This window comes from Rissa tridactyla, chromosome 7, assembly GCF_028500815.1.
Source record: "Rissa tridactyla isolate bRisTri1 chromosome 7, bRisTri1.patW.cur.20221130, whole genome shotgun sequence".
In the NCBI taxonomy this organism is placed as follows: Eukaryota; Metazoa; Chordata; class Aves; order Charadriiformes; family Laridae; genus Rissa; species Rissa tridactyla.
Window position 1 is genome coordinate 50,602,696 of NC_071472.1, and position 17,617 is coordinate 50,620,312.

Here is a 17,617-nt window from a genome sequence, read left to right on the forward strand (position 1 = left end):
ACGTGGTAGCGTTAATTTCCCCCTGTTAATCTGACCCGTGTCGTGAAGGAGAAATGCGGATGGGTTTTTTCCCCCGCCCTGTATTTTCCATGGTCGCGGTTTGGCCTTGCTGTGCTTAATTCTTTTCAAGCAGAGAAGCAAAACCAGGCGTGCGGGAAGTGCTGCGGCTGGCCGGAGCCAGCAGAGGGGAGGCGAGAGCAGAGATTCTGCTTTTTCCCCACTTTGGAATAAATTTCAGGAGAGGGGGGGGAAAAATGGCTACTGCCTTATTTTTATTAATTTCCCAAAATAAGAGTGATCCGGTCAAGCTGATAACAACAGTGGTGTCAATAGCAATCAATCCAGTAGCAAAGCAGCGGTGTGGGATGGAGCAGCGGGGCAGGCAGAGGCTGGAGGGCTCTCCCCGTCCCTCGTCCCCCAGGTTTGAAGGTCAGCCCCAGAGCTCCTGCCTGCTGAGAGCTGCGTTTTTCCCGTAACACCCTGTGTCATCCCAGCTGCGTCCCCTGAACCCCCGCTGCCACCTCCTGCTCCTCGCCTCTGAGTGGGTGAGCGGGGCAGACGTGGCGTTAAACCATGGCACCGGTGGCTGGACCATCCCGGCTTGTGCGGGGCCCACGGCCACATCCTTCCCATCCCCTGTGGGGACCCACCGAGCCGGGCACCCCTCTCCTTGGCAGGGCTTCCCAGGTCCCGCGCTCCGACAGGGAATATTTACACTGAGAGATGGTATCGTGGTGCTGCTCGAGCTGAAGCACAAACAGGTTCATTTTAAACAAGGTCACCCCTTTAACAGGTTTAAGTGGGTTTCACTGTAAAATGAATTTATTTCAACAAAACCTTTTTTGATAAATTAAACCAGCACCACTCTGTGTATAATTTCTATAAACAATCTCCCCTAATGTTTACCTAACCTGGGCACGCAGAAACTCTTGCACGTTAAATATTAAATGAAAAGGGGTTAGGAAAGCTTTAAACTTTTTATTTTTTTATTTTATTTTTTTTTTAAGTGAGAAAGCCAGCGTGCCATGGGAAAAGACCTCTCTGCTTTTGAGCTGGGGCTCTCCCGGCTCCTGTGGAAGGTGAGGGGAGGGAAGCAGCCCCTTTTGCTGCTGCAGCTTTGTGTTTGTTTTGGTTTTTTTTTTTATTTCCAGGACTGTGGCCTTGGGCAGGGCTGCGGTGTGAGGGTCAGCAGGGCTCGTTGGGTGCACGGTCCTGGGTGCCAGCACCCATCCATGCACACCCCTGTGTAGCTGGAAGTGGACAGTGTGATGGCTTATCTCCTCCTGTGTCATGTTTGCGGCATCCTGGAAAGCCTGGGACTCTCATTAATTTGTTAATTAATGGTAGAGCATTCACTAAGGGACTGCAGCCCAGCCCCGTTCCAGGCACTGGTCTGGGAGAGCTGAGAACTGCTTGTGATTTGAAGCGCTGGGGTGTTTCGGGCTGTGCTGGGTCATTTGCCGAGGGATTTGGATGCTTTCCCTCAATCACCCTGGTTGCAGAATACCACTGGAAAAGATGGACATGACACCAGTGAGGACAAACTCTCCAGCTCAAAAAAGATAGCTGTGGTGAGTGAGAGAACTGCCTGCGACGTGACTAAAATTTGCCTGATAGGAGACATGTAGGTTTGAGTGAGTTTGGGTGAATTTAGTTGTTTTCCCCCAGAAATAAGGGGTGTGCGGGTCAGACCCATTCCTGCAGAAAGCCCCAGCCTGGACAAAGCGGCTGCCTTCCAGCTTTGCTCCTCGAGGGCAGATCACTCCGGCGCATCAACTCTTTCTTTGGCTGGACTCTTGGAATTGTAGGAAAAATCTTAAGCAAAGTGGCTGAGTTCTCCCTAAGACGTCACCGAACCAAGTCCCGCTGTTACGTGAAAATAAGGGGAGTGTGTTTTGCAATTAAGCATACAGCTTAATTGCATTGGAGGGAGGACAGCAGAAACACTTCTGCTGAATAATTCAGTATTTAGTGATGCCCTCACAGCACATGTCCTGCTCAGCTGCTCGGATCCTTATCTGGAGACTGCTAAGCCAATGATTTCACCATGAGTTAAATTATTCAGTAATATATAGACTAAATTTGGCCCCCTTTAGGGCTGCCCGAGTATCAGCCCAGCAAAAGCTGCACCATGGCGCTGTTCATGGATCAATCAGTCGCTGCGGCCAGAGACCTGATGCCATCAGGGGACCCCCCCCACCCCAAAACCAGCCCCTCTGCTCCCCTGGCACCCGAGAGCCAGCGACACCCCCAGCTGGGATGCCCACAGCTCCGTAGCGTTTTCTACTGCCAGCTGGTAAAAGTTTCCAAAAAAAAAAAAAAAAAAAAAAGAATTTTTGGGCTATTTAAATGGTTTCCCATAGTCTTCTCTGGCAGGTGACAAAAAACCTGAAACGCTCAGTGAGGTGGGTGCTGCTGTTCAGAGGATTAACGGTGGCGGCAAAGCCATGCCCTGTGAGGCACTGCAGGAGGGAGAAGCGCTGTAAAACAACATGGGAGACAGAAGGCAATGAGTTCCTGTGTTCCTTCAGGGCTTTGTGGATACTGGGATTGCAGGATCTGTCTAAAATGTGCATTAAAAATTAACTTATCTTCCACATAAACTCTCAGAAATTCCAGTATCTCCAAGATGGGCTTGGAAGCCATTTATTCTTTTTCCTTTTCGTGCCTCCCTGACACTTTTCAGCATTATTTTTAATGTCAGTGTGTTACCAGAGATCACTTTTGGTGGATAACACAATATTTATGGAGAAAGCAACAGCTAAATCTGGTTATCATTGACGTTGCTTATAAAATATACATAGCAATCAAGATACTGACCATGGCAGCAAATTGAAAATATATTGAAAACATAAAGCATTTTTTCAATTTATTAGTAATATAAAAAACTATTTGGGCATTTTTTTTTCCTCCTTGTTAAAAAGAGAGCTATAGAAGCTGTTGTAAGGAAATCTGTAGTAGTGTTGGTCCAAACGCCGGCGTGGTGCGGGGCGCGAGCGGTGTGCTGGGTTTTGTGGGCTTTCTGATAGCAAACAGCCTGCTCCGGACACGCCACGGCAGCGCCTGGGACATGTTCCCATCTCCCGAAGGGCTCGTGGAAGGAGGCCAGCCCAATGCAGATGCTGACTCGGCATTAATTCCAACTGCCTTGGCCCTAAGGTGTCCTGGGAGCAGGCTTAGGAGCTACTGGAGGGCTGGTGGCTTTGCGATGGTGGCATTAAAAATATGTGACTTTCCCCTGCTGGCTGCAGCGGCCGGTGCTGGGAGAGGTCACCCCTCCTGCCCCCATGGCACGGCACAATTTGGGCACATTGTTGAAGGGTTAACCCCGGCCACTGCTGGGTAAGTGTAAAAATATTAATAAGGCTGCCGCGGGTCACCCTAAAATGGGAATTTACTATGGTAGTCAAAGCTAATGTTTCGGATCAATGCAACATCCCTTCTCGGAATGAAAAAATAAATTAAACAGACTGTCGTGTGGAGGGTATGTAACCAAATCAATCATGTTTATTGCATTTAATCAAAATTTGATTCAGTTAAATTTATTCCATATGATAGCCATACGCTTCGTGTGATGCACACCTAGCTGAGGCTGCTGGTGCGGCTCTGCCAGCTCTGCACTGATCACCGGAGGGAGGGCTCAACCCCTGTGTCGTTGCACATTAATAAGATTAGGGGTATTAATTTGCGTACGATGCTCTAAGCAATGGATGGGGGTGTGTGTATGCGCACCCAGGGAAATGATCACAGGGGCTTTGCTGTGGGTAAATAATAAGTATTTAGTAACCAACGTAATTCCTGCTCACTCTGCGCTGCCCTGTTTGCTGGCTGCGTCTAGAGGGCGAGATGTGCTGCTGCTGCATGGCTGCCCGGCACATTCCGGCACCGTCTGGCATGGCCTTGTGGATGGGTGTGATGGGGCAAAACCTGTTGAAAACTCCAAAACCTGCTCAAAACTCCAAACACGCCCTTCCCGTGCCAGTGCGTGGCCGGCTGGCCCTGGCAGAGCCCTCTGCCCCACGCCATCCCTGCCCTGGCATGGCCCCGGCTGCTTTCAGTCCCACCGCTAATTGAATGCAGGTGGAGATGTCCTCGCCTTTGGGAAGGCTCTTGCCACTGTCCCCTGGGAGCGAGGGGTGCTTGCACCTCCCCTGCCCACCTGAACCCACCGGGTGCTGCATTCCCATCCCTGGAAGGAGGATTCGATCACGCAACCCTTCCTTCTCCTCCTGGAAGTTGAATATTAGAATTCTTCCTAGCTGCATATATAATTCACTACATTAATCTTCCCTTAAAACATTCTCCTTCCACAAAGCCCCTCTGTATTGATCCAACAAAGACAATTATATATTATGGGGGGAGGGGGAAACAGCTGAAATATTTGAGATTGGCCCTTCAGCGGGATTTATTACGTGTCTGAACTATAGTGTCTGCCTATTTTTTATTCTAAGCCTCTATGACAGGGGTCATGTCTTCCTCCATATACTGTACAGCGCTGTGCACTCTGATGGGGCTATATTAAATACTCAGGATGATTAATCACACTGTATAAATAACACACTTCTGTTGTGTTTGGAGGCGTGCATGCCTGCGTACGTCAGCGGTACCTCTGCACTGCGCAGCCGGAGCGCCGTCGCCAGCCACAGGTACTGCTGCCTTGTGCACAAGGCAGTTGTAGCATCCCGAGCAGCGTGGTCTCACTCCGCACATCTCCTTGGCATTGTGGTCTGGAGACCCCCAAGGTCCTTTCCAGTCCAGGGTTCTTCTGATTCTCTGCTTTTTTTTCCCCAGCCCAGTGACTTTTTCGAGCAGGATGTGGTCCCGGGGCACCTCCCAGAGGTGACACGGAGCGTGAGCCATGGGCTTTTCTGGTACCCTGCCTCTGCGTGGGAGCCCATCACCCTGCCTCGGGGTGCTGAGCCCCAAGTTGTGAGGGTGCAGAGTGGGTGCCCTTTAGGACGCGAATCATGTGCTGTCTCCATCCGTAGCCCAAAATAAGGAGGCAAAGCAGACGAGCTGAGGGCGTCTGCGAGCCTGACTCTGTAGGGAATGAGAAAATAACGAATTACCAGGATCGACTGTTTGTAAATGTGCACGAGATTAATGAGCAAAGGCTTCTCCATAACACAGAAGGCATGAAATCAATCCCGCGCTCCGAGAATAATGAGGGAATCAATAGGATTACGAGGTTAAGGCCGGAGTAAACCTGAATGACAGCTGCAAAATAAATTTTATTTGGAGGACGTGGCTGGGGTTAAATGAAATGTAATAAATAATGTAAAGCATTTAAGGGGTGGGGAAATGGTCCAGAGATGTAAGGAAGAACAGAAGGCCCCACAGTCGCTAAATCTGTCCAGTTTATGTCCATGGCGTGTTTTCGCAGGCGTGTGATGAGTGTGACATACACCATGCCTGCGGCTGGGCTGGTGCCACTGTGAGGTTGCGCCCTGTCCCCTCGCTGGGGACAGGGAGAGGAGCGGGGCGGTGGCAGCGGTGCTGCTGGGACCTCGGGCTGCAGCCGCGGCACCAAGGCAGGACAGCAACGCGCGCGTGTAAGCGGTGTAGCGCAGTCGGGGTGCATCATGTATGAGCTGCGGGTTTGTGCATCCCTTTCTCCCTGTGCTTCTCTCCTGGCGTCTGACTAAAAAAAATCCGACGTTGCCTCCATCCCGTTTCCCGCTGGCCACAGATATCCTGGGAACCTGTTGCAGGGCACGGAGACCTCCCTCTGCAGAGCCCACAGCTGCGTTCGGGGTTGATATGCACCCCACGGACACATCCTCTGTGCTTGCAGGGATGTGGACCAGCAGCACAGCAGCGTGCACCTGGGACCGCTCCGTCTTTGTGCTGGTGGTGGTGGGCACGTCCTGCTCTGTGCTTCTCCAGCTGGGCGTCTGTGGCTGGAGGGGTTTGGTGTCCTGCTGACCTTGGCTTTGGGGATAAAAGCTGTGCAGGTGGGTGTAGGGCTGGGCTTTCAGGTGCTCGGCGCCTTCTCCTGTGTGGCTTTGGAGGGACGGTTGTGGGAGAGCTCGGCGTTGAGCCCGCGGCTCTCTGAGAGCTCAGTGCCTCGCTGGAAGTTGAGCTGCGCTGAAAAAGTGGCCGCAGGGGTGGGTGCCAAAACAGTGTGAATCCTGAGGTTGCAACAGTTGCACTTATTTTTCCTGGCACAATTAACTTGTGGTCCCGCTCCTCCCTTCTAGTAGCTCTCAGGGAAGGAGATCAGGAGTTCCCGGGACATGCTCAGTGCTTTAGACGCAGAGCCCAGCCCAGAGAGACGTCAGCCGCTTCTGTGGCTCCGAGCGGGGCTGGGACACCAGAGATTTTTGGTCTTGAATCTCCATGTTAAAAAACCTCCTGCTTCCTCCTGGGGCCGGTTCCCGGGGGTCCCCGTGGGGCACTGCTTGCCCCAGATGCTTTTCCATCGGGTTACCCCGCGCTGCCAGGGCTTGTCCCCTCAGAGCAGATCGTGCGTGTGCGGCTCAGCCCTGCTAATAACGGCTGCGTGTGTTTTTCCAGTCATTAAGCCTATGACTAATAGAGCTGTCCTGGCTGCATAATGCACGCTGACAACAAGGAGCCTCAGGGGAGGGGAACAGAAATAGAGGGATATGAAGAAAATGGCTTAAATTCATCCCCAGTCTGGTAGATGTGTTTCCCCTGTTGGTGTTATGTCCCCGCCGTGCTGGGGCGGGAGGCTGGGGAGGTGAGAGTTGCCTTCTGCTGCCCTTCCCTTTAGACCTGCCTGGGGCTCTGGGTGTCCATCTGTCCGTCCCAGGCCATCCCACGAGCGCAGGGGCGCTCTGTGCTGTGTTCTGCCCCTGCAGGGGGGATGCTGTGGGCTCGTCCCCGTGGGTGATGCCCGTGTGCATCCTGACCCCACTGTATGTTCGCTTTGGCTCCGGTGTCACCAGCATGGTATGTTAATGGCAACTGCTGGTAGTCTGTCCCGCTGCTGCATGCTGAGTGTGTGCTGGAGAAAAGTTTGCAAACCTCTGCGTGCACAGGCGGGTCCCCGCTGCCTGCACGCTGCCTGCCTGCTGCCTGTGCATCACTGCGTGCCCCTGCACACGTGTGCCTGGTCCAGGGCAGCACCTCCCCACCGGGGTCCCGCAGACCCACCTGCCTCCCACATGAGACCTCTCTGCAACAGGATGCAGAAAAATGCCTTTAAGTTTTCTTTTAATAGCTCCTGTAAATCTTATTTTATGCTAAGGCCAAAGACACATTTATTATTGCCATAAAGGGGGAAGAACTGGTGAGTCCCTGGCTGGCCCCAGGCCGGGTGACTCGGGAAGAGCAGAGGCAGCGGGTCGAGGGCTGTGGTTCTCCCTTGCCATTTGGCACGTTTGGGGACACATCGATGGCACCCGCAGCCCCCCGTGGATGGGATGGGTTCAAGGGTCCCTGGGTGCAGCACGTGGAGCTGTGGGTCAGGGCTCGGGGACCAGGCTGGGGATGCACGGTGTCTAAGCACTCGGGCGCTGGTTTTGCTCCAGCACCTCCTGTGCCACAGGAAGCTATGCAGGATGGTTTGTTAGGGTTTTTTTTAATGTTTTTATTTGATATTTTTTAAACCATTGCACAGGCAATCTCTATCCCAAATCCCAGCCCAGAGGTCAGTGGAGAATTGGCCTTGCACCTGCAACCTGAAACCGGCTCTGCCTGGCTGTCGAGCCTCATGCTGGGCCGCTAATTGAAGGGTTCGGGGGGTTGTTTTCTATTTTATTTTGAGAAGCTCTTTTGAAAAGCATGGCCAAGAACGGGAATTTCATACAGTAAACAGAAAAGCTGTTCTGGAGTTATTTATTGGTTCTGTTTTCCAGCACGTGGACTCGTATTGATTTATTTTGCAGTGTCTCTAGAGGCTTCTTCAAGGTTAAAATGTAGACATCTCATGTTAGGCTGGAATAAATGCTGGCAGGAAAATGCATTTGGCTTTTTTAATTGGAAAAACATACTCCTTTTATCACCCTGAGGCCAAGACTCTACCACAGCAGCACAGGGAGGGCAGGGGAATGTATACAGGCAGGAGATGCTCCGGTTCGTGCCTGCTGGGGGGTTTGGTGGGAGCCCAGAGGACCCTACAACTGCAGTCGGCACCGGGATCCCACTGGGCCCTGAGAGCAATTCCCCAGGAGGTGGAGGGGCCAGTGGCCACCCCGGGTGGGGATGTTGGGTGTCAGCCTCTTGCTGAACAAACCTGCGCTGAGTTTAGGGGCTGTCACGGTCAAGCTTGCTGCTAGCTCCATTTTTACTGCTGTGAGCTCATGCCAATAGATTTTGGGGGGAGACCGGGGTCCCACAGCCCGGTGGGGATGGCTCAGTGCTGGTCCCCAGCAGATGATGGCAGGGGCTCTTCCCTTGCAGAGATGCTGTGCACCAAGAGCTGGAGAGACCCACGTATGCCCACCTCAGACACTACTACTCTGTCTTCAGTCTATAGAGTTGCAACCATTATTCAGCTGGAGAAGGCGATGGGAAGAGAATTATTTATCCCAAAGAAGCACTTGACAGCCCCTTACATCTTCGAAGTGCTTTGCAGCCCCAGTGCTGCTCCTGTATTGGTTGTACCCCTTTCTTCTGCAGGTTAAGGGACTTGCCCTGGGCTATGGAAGGAGGCAGTGTCAGAGACAGGATGGCTGCTGCTGCTGTGGGTCCCCTTTCTCCGGCACTCCGGAGCCGGCGGTGAGCGCATGCGGCCGGGGCGGAGGTGGGGAGCTCTGCTGGGAAGGTACGGGCTGAGGTTTAGAAATCATGATGTGTGAATTGAAATGGGAAGCAACGGATCTCGGGAATCACCGCAACTGCTACAAGGTGTTCCTGAAGCTGTCAGCAAGCCATCTGCCCGCTCGCCCTAGGTAAACACCGCGCCGTGGCCGCCGCGGCCAGCCCTCCTTGGAAAACTGTGAAGCAGAGGGGTCCCGTGGGGTGAACCCTGCTGGGGTGGCAGCGTGGTCCCAGGTGGGAACGGGAGGAAAAGGGCTCTGGCGTGTGCCTGCAGGGAGGCAGCCGTGCTGCCTTGCTCGCCTCGGGGCTCTGGAGCGAAGCCCTGGCTGCGGCGCTCGCTCCTCGTAACTCATCCCAGGGACACCCGCAGTGGGGAGGCAGCGGGCGACCGCGCGAGGGCTGCCGGCCCCGGCGCGCAATTTATGGCTCCAGAGGAAAAATAGCAGCTGGTTTGGGAGCAGAGCGGTGTGCAGGAGGAGTACGCCCGGGGTCGGGCTGCTGCCCGGTTTCTCTCACTTGGAACTTGTTATTCAAGTGTTGACCCTGCCCGTCGCTCCCCTGCGCACGCCGCAGCCACCCCGGCTGCAGGGTGGATGCAGCGCGGAAGGTGAGGAGCACCCGTGCAGCAGGGCATGGCTCAGGGCACCAGGGTGGAAACCTGCCGTGCTCCAGTCCTGCTGCACATCACAGCTTCCAGCACAGTCTGGGCAGTGGGGATGTCACCCCCGCCATGGGGACGTCTGGGTCCCTGATGCCCTTCGACATCGGTGCTTGTGGTGAAGCTGCCTTGGAGGCCAAGTGGAGCAGCAAAATGGCCACGGGCTGGCCCTGACTGCAGCCCCGACACAGCGAGGCAGGCAGGCGGCCCTGAACCGGCTGATTAAAAAAAGCTGGGTGACCTGGAATGACACGGGCGGCTGGTGAGTCAGTACGGCCCCAGAAACGCGCCTGATGGGTCGGGACTGCGGCATCGCTGCCAGCCCCAAGGGCGGGAGCGGGAGGAAGGGCCCATGGCTGAGACAGCCCTGGCGCAGGAGGGCCTGGGGGGCTGCTCGTGTTTCCCTGTGGGATTGGGGTGCAGCCCTGACCAATGCCCCCAGCCCCACATCTGCTGCTTGCTCAGAACCGTTAGTCCCGTTGTGCCTCAGTTTCCCCTCTGCGCAGGTGACAGCGGTGCCCCTGTCCCCGGGTGCCCAGGGCGCTGCGCTGAGCTTTGCTAAGTTCTAGAATTGAGTGAGCAGGAGAAAAGCAAAACTGGGAAAGAACGAGTATTTTTGCAAAACTGGGCAAGCGAGTGCCAAGGTCCATCTCCAGCAGAGTGGAGGGTCGCGGTTTTGGGGCTGAACCCCCTCGCTGAGGACGCCCGGGTCTGCGTTAGCGCGAGGCTCCCCGCGGTGCCAGCCAGCGCTCTCAGTCCTCCTGTTCGCTCACAACTCAAAATAAATACAGGGAGCGAACATGACCTTGAGTGTATAGTCTAAAGCTTTTAAAACTCTCCTCTAATTCTTTTAACGTCCCGCACATCTATCCTCTGCACCAGCCTCCTCATTTCTCTTTCTCTACAGTAAACTTATACCCTCTGTAAAGTGTGCAGAGAAGACGCCATAGATGAAATGTTGCTTTAGCTTAATTTCCTATTCCTAACATATGCTTTAATTAATGTCATTTGCTTTGATTTGCTGCCAGCATGCCAGTGCGGCACTTCCTTCGTTTCCCAACCTTTACCATAACCTTGTGGGAATGAGTATCAGGTGTTCCCGGCTGATTTCATCTGTTTCAGGGCATTTATCTTGAGCTCTGTGGCTTTTCTGCTCTGCGTCGGCGGCACCAGCACAGAGGCAAAACCACGACATCCTTCTTCGCTGGAAGTGCTGGCTGTGTGCGGTACGCAGAGAGGGATGCTTGTACGTAGAACACTGACCGACAGTTCTTATCCGTGTTTTTTATGCTTTCTAGGCTTGGAAGGTTCAATCCAGAGCAATGAGAAACATGGCAAAGCAGGGGAGAGGAGGGATGGGACCCCCAGCTCCTGGTTTCTCTGTGTCAGGATCAGAGAGGTGTCCCCACCACCAGCCTGGGCACACGCTCATGGTGGTGGAGCAGTGGCTGGGGGCTGGGGCAGAGCCCACTTTGCCCTTTCCCGGAGCTGGCTCCCAGCTAAGTGTGGGGAATGGCAGGGGCAGAAGCCCCTGGTCTCCCTCCATAGCAGTGCTTGTGCTGAAGCTCGGTGGTGCCAACCTTCTCCATCCCGCTGCACTGAGCATCAGGGCTCCGTGGGCGAGCGCAGCATCTCCTCCTGTCCCCACTGCTCCCGCCTCTCCCCAGATTTCAGCCTGTTGGTTTATGGTGCCGATTGACCAAGAGGACCAAGAAACCCCTTCTCCATTCTTCTGGCTGTTCCCACTGCACGGTGAGACGCGTGTGCCCACATCCTTCAACACAGCTGCGGACACGCCATGCCCTCCCTCCAGCTGAAGCTGCCCTGGCCTCGCTGCACCGCCAGGTCAGTGCCCTGAGCTGCTGTGTGAAAAGGAAAACTGATAATTTTGGGGTTGTTTTCCCTTCCGTTCTCCTGATGGAGCCAACTTGGTCTCCCATCCCAGACAGAAAAGCAACGTTAGGCTCCCCACGACTTTCTGTAACTGGTACGCTTGAGAGCAGCTCCCTGCACAGCGGAGACCGGAGGAATATTTAGAAATTGTCTATTCTGGCCCCAAATCACTGGCACTCACATACAGCAGGCCTGAAATGGCCCCTTTCCCAGACAGCTCCTTAAGCAAGGTTTTCCTGTCTCTTTATTTAATGAATCTCAGCCATCCTTTCTCTCCTCGCTGGAGCCAGGGGCAGATGCAAGAGAGGGAGCGCACTCCGCTCCAGCATTTCATCTCTCCCCCTTTTCTCCAGTTTCCCTCCTTCTACCTGCAGCATTTGGGGTTCCACAGCAAGTCATGTCCCACGAGGAGGAAATTCCCAGCTTCTGGGCCCCATCCCAGTTGACTATCATTTCCCTTCCCATTTGCTGCTATTGAGAATGCCCCCCAGGAGTGGGAGCATGATGCCTTTTTGCAGCTTTTCCCCCCCTTACTACGGGGGCAAAGCCCCCCCACGAAGGCTGAGCCCTGCTGTCAGAGCAACCCCATTCCCTGGACAAGTAGGAAAATGCCCAAAATGGAGAACGGCATTTTATCCCAGGCCTGGCCCTGCCCTGCAGCAACCCGAGGAATGTGTTTCATTGCAGCGTCCCAGGAGCGGGACGGAGGCGTGGGAGGGATGTGACTGAGCAGGGAGCGAGCTGCCGCATCCCGGAGGCCAGCTGGCAATGCGGGGTGGCTTCCTGGTGAGCAGGGTGACTGGGAACTCAACCCGGCCCCAGGGTTTGCCTCTTTATAAGAGATGCTGGGGGGAAATCCCACCCCAGCGTGTCCTGTGGCAGAGGGACGCGGTGGTGAATTTTGACTGGCTTTGCTGACCGGCTTCCTAGGAAGGACCTTTTATTCCCTCTTCCCTCCCTCTCTCCCTCCCCACTGCAGCCTCCCAGGGCTGGTGCTTCTCCCCCCTCATCTGCGGGGCAGAAACCCGAGGCCATCGCGCTGCCCTGAGAAGCAAAACCCCTCCCCAGGTGGCCCCTTCCCACGGCAGCCTGCTGCTCCCCAGACCGCCGTGCAGCTCCCTTCCTCCCCGCTCTCATCTGCCTCTCACCTCTTCTTCCTCCATCCCGTCTGGCCGCCTCCTCGCCAGCAGCTCCACATCTGGACGCGTGGTTGTGCCTCTCCGCTCTGGCCCGGGAGCCCCTATACTTGGAGGCCGGCTACTCGTGCTTGCTCACTGCTCCCCTCCACCCTTTTAAATCACAGCTGCCTTCCCGCGCCCCGAAAGCCTCCCGCCCCTTAACTCTGCCCTGGGTGATTTAGCAAGGACCCGGGACAGGACTGACCCCCAGGAGCAGGACACACGGCTATCATAGGCATCTGGCAAGTGTTTAAATCCCCAGCGTCCCCATTTGCTCCTGGCTTAGTGTGTCCCCTGAGCCCCAAAGAGGGGGTGTCCCCCCCGACCCATAGCTACAGTGCCGAGCCCTGCTTCGCCCCGCTGCCGTGCTGCAGGGTCTGGCCCCAGCCCAGGGAGGAGGAGGAGGTTTCCCTCTGGGCAGCACCATGGTGGAAAGGGACTGGCCAAGAAGAGCTGCAGGCTCTGAGAGAGGGCTTGCGCGCGCCAGCATGGGAGGCGGTGGCTTTGCCGATAGCTGAGGTGATGCTTTTGCCTAAATAGCAACAGGGACATTAAGGTAAACAGCGGGAGCGGGAGCTGCAGCCCCCATCCCAAAGCGCAGCGGTGCTCACCCGGCACTACGGGCACATGCTCGTGCGTTGCGGTGCTGCCTTGCTCAGGCTGTTGTTCAGTGGGGTCTGTCCCTGAGGCGAGGGTCCACGTTGGGGTGTAATGTTTAAACGTGGCTGTTTGACCCAACTGGCCCCAGTTGCCACACCAGAGCAGCTCACTGTCCCGCACCGGGGACTTGGGCAGGGTCTGCATCCAGCTCCAGGGCAGGGACGGTGCTGGCAGCTGGCTGCCTTCATCCCTCCTGCTGGGAATTTCTCACCCAGACCATCATTTTCCTCTTCACCCTGGAGAAGAGCGATTTCCCGTAGCAGTAACTTCCTCCTCATCCCCAGCACAAATTAAATACTCACTCTGGGCAGGACTCGCCCTGAACCCCTCATCCCCTGCACAGCGACGGGTGGATGATGCCAAATACGCCGTGCAGAGCCACGGCGCGTTGCGCTGACTGCACTGGTCTGGTTTTGCAATACCTTAAGGCGGTTTCTAGCTCTGATGCAAGACTTCTGAGACAAGCCTCTCCTCTTTTCTTCCTGCCTGGTGAGAAGTGACTTGCAGTGTTGTCACTTGCTGGATTTATGTGCGTCTCATTTTTTGCTCATAGCCCATGTGCCCCGGAGGTTCCACGCATCCTCCTCCTGCTCCGCTGAGGTCCGCAGGATGCTGAGCTGCCCTGGGGCTGCTCTCCCCTCTCTGCGCACATGTCCGGCTGCCACCCCGACCCACGCTGCTGCCCGAGTCCCTTCTCTCTCGGGCTGTCCTCAGGACCTTGGCCAAGGTTACCCAGTGGTGCCGGTGACCACGGCACGTCTAACCAGTGACCGGAGGCACTGACCCGCTGACCTGCCGTAAACGCATGGAGCAGCGATGGCAGGGCCTTCTTGGACCCCGTCACCATTTTGGCATGGTGCAGGAAGCGGAGAGGAGCTGCGGCCGCCATGGTGCTCGCAGCTGGGCTGCAGAAAAATCCCAAGGCGCTGAGCGCTGGGCATTGTTCTCCTTTTATTTTTTAAACCATTATTTCCCGTTTCGGCGTGGCCCCGTTTGCCTGCTCCAGCCCACTGTAGCTTTAGGGCTTTTTGCATTAAACCCCAAAAAAGTAATTGCAAAGCAGATGGAGCAATTTTATATATATATATATAATATATATATTGAAGTTAAATCAGACCTTTGGCTAGGAAAGACCACTGGGGACTATCTCAGTCTGATGTTCACCAGGGCAGTGATCTCTGGACTATTCATTCTTACACGGAGTGTTGCTGAGCTCACAGTAAAGTCTTTTCTGTACAAAATGTGCAATGGACTTGAAAATTTATTTTTCTAGGTGTTACTTTGAAAAATAGTAAGACAGCATATTCAGAAATAAAAATCCAGAGCATTTAGACAAAATTAGTGTTAGTTTTTAAAATTAAAACAAATCCACAATTGTTTGCTTTTATTTGTAAAATACTTAAGCTTTTAAAAAATGTCTAGGTACATGAATATTCGTTCGTGGTTTAATTATTGCTGGTTACATAGTGAACAATGCACAGGCATTTGCGAACAGTTGCATCCTGCATAGCTTTGCTTGAAGTTACGAGGGGTAAGTACACTCGGTACGCTGGGACAAAATTACCAAATATCGCCCAAATATTTAAAACCGAATCTGAATATCATTGTTCGTTTGATTTGCCCAGTTTCAGTAGAGCTTGGTGCAAGGCTGAGTAACACCTTCGTTTACAATGTTTTAAAACATTCGTTAAAATATTTACTTAATCGTCTAAAACAAAGCCCGGGAGCCTACAAACGTGCCCAGGTCAGGCAAATACACGCGGATAATTTCGCCGAACGATTTAGAAGCGGAGAATCACTTGCATTTAAAACCGCGCACATTTTCAGTACCCCCTTAGTGCATCTATTTTAGGCAGATGCTTAAGATTAAAGGGCCCACGTCAGCCCGTATCTTACCCATGCTTCCTGTCATCGTTTCTTTGCAATTTAATTTTGTGTTTTCCTTTCAGCCTGGAAGTGTTTGGTACCAGCCTCTTGGCAAAAGAGCTTGAGGAATGGAAGGGTAAAGAAATATGACCCAGCTGCTATGCACAATGAGGTTTGTAAGTCCTTGTATGGTATAAATAAGCATATTACACAGTTATTAGAAATTTGGCACTGTCCCTGTTTAGAAGCCCGAGTCTGATGCTGTGTAATTCCTCCCCAGTACATGCATAATTCAGTATTAGCACTCCATTCTTCCAGCCTTATTACTGGCCAAATTCGGCAACTTTTTCCTCAGTCCTCATCCATTCAAACCCTCCTCGGCAGTGTAAACCGGTGAGTTTCCGCTCAAGCCAATAAATCTATGCCAACCCACGCGGTCGAGGCTCGGTCCTGACTTCACGGGAGCCGGGACCGGAGCGGGATCGGTGGAAACGGGGGCTCCGAGCCGCCGCCGCCGTCGGGGCCGCCGGGTACGGGCTGGGGGCTCGCTTCTCCCCTCCTCTCCGTGGTGGCCGGCAGGTTTTCTCTGGGGGAAGAGGGGCAGGGTTTCTTTTTTGAGGGGGGGGAAAGAAGAGCGAGACAAAGGGAGCGGCGCTGGCCGCCGCAGCTGGAAAAGCGGCGGAGCATCCCCGCAGGTACCGCGCAGAGCTGAGCCCGCTCGGTTTTTCCCGGCCCGCGGACTGAGTGTAATTATTGGAGAAAAGCGACAGTAAACTTTTATTAATCGCCGGTGTTTAGGGCCAAGGCATGAGCGAGCTCGGTGACAGTGATGAGTGGTTTGGAGCGCCGGTCCCTGAAAGCGGGGCTTATCCTCCCCCTGCCTGCTCCCTTCACTCGGCGATGATGAGCCGTGAATAGGAGCCACCCTGCCGTCGGGGATCCGGCCGTTTATCTGCCGGGTGATGACAGTCGGGCTGGTTTCGAGCCTCGCCGTGAATTGCCGGAGCCTCCGGAAAAACGCCCGGCGCTGCCGCAGCCGGGGGGCTCCGTCCGGCGGGGAGGCTTCTCCCCTCGTCACCGGCACCAGCCCCCCGCCCGGGGGATAATAAAACCGGTCGCGGCTTCCTCGAGCCCCACCAACCCCGACCCCACTGCCTCACCGAGCGGGGACAGCCTCCGCCGGGTCCGCACGGCTCCGAACGGGCCCGATACCGCCGTTCCGGCATCCCCGTCCGCACCGACGGGAAGGGTTGGGGCCTGGCGGGAGGAGGGGGAGGCTTTGGCTTTGCTTTAATTAAATCCTCCCCACCTGGGGATGGCCCCCTCCGCCCTTTTTTTTTTTCTGTTCAAGGGGGGAAAAAAAATGCATTTAACGTAGGGAAGCGCAGCATAGGCAGCGTTCGTGATTCCTTCTGTCCGCGGCTGCGTGAGGAAGGGCCGGAGGGAGACTCACCCAAACAAACCCGAGCCGCCGGCACCGGACGCAGAGTAAACAACAAAATTCACCTTGCCGTGGAGCCCGGCCCTCGGCGGCCGCCCCGGGCCCCGCCGCCTGCGGGGAGAGCCCGGCCCGCAGGTGGGAACCGGCGGCGGGACACAGCGGTCCAAGCAGAGGGCGGCTGCGGTGCCCGCCTGCGCGCATCCTCCGCGGCGCTAAGCGGCCTCTCCCCTCCCGCAGCATGGGGTTGGGGTACGGGGCCGGCTCGTGGCTCAGAGGCAGCCACAGCCCGCGGAAACCACGCGGCCCGGCCGGGGGTCAGCGGCGGGGAGCCGCGCTCCGGGACCCCTCCCGCAGAGCCGGGCCTCCCCGCTCCCACGGCGGCTCCGCCGGGACGGCTCCTCACCCCCAGGCCCTCCCCAGCCCCTGCTCCGTCCGTGCGGGGGCAGGACAGGCGCGGGTCCCCACTCGCCCCGGCCCCGCAGGCGCACGTCGGGGCCCGCCGCCGGCCCGGTCTCACCTGTCGCCGGCCCCGCTCCCGTTCACGGCCCGCCGGTCCTGCGGGAATTGCTCGCTGCTCCCTCGCTCGCATCCCCCGGCCCGCCTGGGCCTTTTTTTTTCTTTTCTTTCTTTTTTTTTTTTTTTTTTTTGGTAGGAGTGGGGAAAAGGTTCATTAGGAAGTTGACCCCAGTTTACTTTTTATTCTGCTCCTGTTCCCAATTTCGGCACCACGTGACGGTGGGAGTGAGTTTGGGTTTAAATTCACTTTCAAGAAAACCCCGATAAAAATCCTGCCCCGTGAAGCCCCGCCGGCTCATGGCGGTGTCCCTGTGAGCCGGGGGCTGCGGGAGGCGAGCGGCACCTCAGCGCCCGCCCGGGACCCCCCGCCTCGGGTAAGCGGCTCCCGCCCGCCGCCCTTCCCGCGGGCGCGGAGCGGGGCGCAGCCCGGCGGAGGGGCTGCGCAGGGGCGCGATGCAGAGCAGAGGAGGATGTCGCGATATAGGGCAGTGTGCAGCAGTGGGGCTATCGCGATAGGCATAGCTGCAGGGGTTACCGCGGGAGCCCGGGCGCGTTTCGGGCGCCGGTGGATGCGAGGGGCCGCTCGGCGCAGAGCGGGCAGCCCCGACAGCAGCGCTGCGGAGGGTGGTGTGGTATGTGTCTTGGTAATCGCGACAGCAGAGCTGAAGCGTCCTGTTC

General features: G+C 55.6%; 1 protein-coding gene across 1 annotated transcript in view; it reads left to right on the forward strand.

The window, feature by feature from the left end:
• Window positions 1-17,250: 17,250 nt before the first annotated feature.
• The window catches only part of TBX4 (T-box transcription factor 4), a 40,582-nt gene continuing 40,215 nt past the window's right edge, over window positions 17,251-17,617 (forward strand). Inside the window, exon 1 of the mRNA XM_054210274.1 lies at window positions 17,251-17,313. The gene's annotated coding sequence lies outside the window, so the exon portion shown is untranslated. The remainder of the gene's footprint in view (window positions 17,314-17,617) is intronic.